The following is a 1870-nucleotide window of genomic DNA, read 5'->3' on the forward strand; positions in this document are numbered from 1 at the left end:
TATCTATCTATCCCCAGTAAAGATTGTTCATAAAGTAAAACCTTCAAAGAAATTTGTGAAGAGATGGACATTAGATATCTAAAACTCCAAAATCTTTAGTCACAAATTTTCTTTCTGCTGTTACAATATATTTCACAAAAAATAATTTCATTGGTCTACCCCAACATTACCCACTTTTCTTCCTACATGTTTTCAGAACTACTCTTCATTAAACTTAATTTTATATCCCCACTCTCTTTAGGTAAAGTGAGCTTTTGCCATCATTCTAATAAAGCAATTTGAAACACATATAGGCACAAAGGCATTATCTATATGGTAAATATATACATATGTAATTAGATGCCTGCAAAATTACATAGAATAGTGTTTAAAGAAGCAAAGAGTTCAAATTGAAATGGAAGCATGGTAAATAACCCATTATGCCCAAAGAAATGCTGATTGCCTATTCATAGTTGAAATTTACATGAACCTCTGTTCATTAAAAAATGAATAGCTGCTAATTTGCAGCAGTACCAAAGCAAAGTTCAGATGACAGAATAAAAAAAAATTAAAAATCCTCTCAAATCAGAAATCTACCAGCTGTCCCACATAACCATCACCACAACTTTCGTTAATATACTAGAGATCCTATTTTTAATAACTACTATCTAAAATACTCAGGAGAAGAAGAGATGTAGATTAAAAAAGTTAAAATGTAATAATAAAAAATAAAATGGGAGGGATAAAATCACTCCCTTTGTTAAAGGCTTTCTTTTAAGAATTCTTTTTACTTCTTTTATCATAAGAAAATACCTACATATTATTTAAGGAGACATAGATGAAGAGAATTTTTTCCAAACTATTAAGAATTTAAATAAGAAATTAAGGGTGAAATGAGGGATTAAGGCACGACCCTTTGCCATATGAAATCCATGGTCGAGGCAGGGAGGAAAACCTGAAAGTGAGGCAAAGATTATCTAAAACAGAAGGGATGTGGAAAAAAAATTAGGCCTGAGTGAAAAGAATGCTATGTCTCTAGAATCTTTGTCGGATAGACTCAGAATTGAATGATGTTGACAAGATGATTGCTGTTGTTGTGCACCATCAAGTTGGAACTGACCCTCCAGCAGGTTGTCAGGGACAGTTATTGCATGGAGGGAGAGTACCCATTTTTCTCTTGTGGAGCAGCTGGTAGATTTGAACTGTCTACCTCTGTAATTCCTTTCCATCAAGCTGCCAGAGCTCCCTGTCAAAATGGTTGTTGTAGTTGTTGTTCTTAGATATCTCAGAGATAAATATTACTCATAGTGAACCTATGAACAACAGATCTGAATCGTGTCCTATCTTGTGTGATCCTTAGCCTCTTTAAAGTACTTCAGCCCATTGCTGCAGTCAAAATATGGGTCTGTCTCATTGGTGTTGTCTTCTTTTTCATGGACTCTTCACTTTGCAAGTATGTTATCTTTTTCCAAGGAATTGCTTCTTCTATCATTGTGTTCAAAATATGAGAAGCTTTGCCATACTTGCCTCCAACAAGCAGTCTGGTTGTGAACCTTTTCCAAGATATACTTGTTCAATCATGGGATATTCAGTACTCTTCTTCAACATCATAACTCAGAAACATGTCTTTCTTTTGTCATCCTTATTCATTATTTAGTTTTCAGATAGATGTTTGTTATAGTTGTTATTTCTCGTCGAGTTATTTGTGACTCATAGCAACCCTATGTACAACAACCCTAAACCCTGCTCTATCCTGTGTCAATAGCATTGCCTCTGACACACCCATCATGACTACCCCAGTCACTGAATCAATCCACCTCATAGAGCGTCTTCCCTTCCTGCGCTGTCCCTCTACCCTACCAAGCATGATGTCCCCCTCCAAGGACCTGTC

Source organism: Elephantulus edwardii, unplaced genomic scaffold (genome assembly GCF_000299155.1).
Source record: "Elephantulus edwardii isolate Elephantulus edwardi_28Jun2011 unplaced genomic scaffold, EleEdw1.0 scaffold00175, whole genome shotgun sequence".
In the NCBI taxonomy this organism is placed as follows: Eukaryota; Metazoa; Chordata; class Mammalia; order Macroscelidea; family Macroscelididae; genus Elephantulus; species Elephantulus edwardii.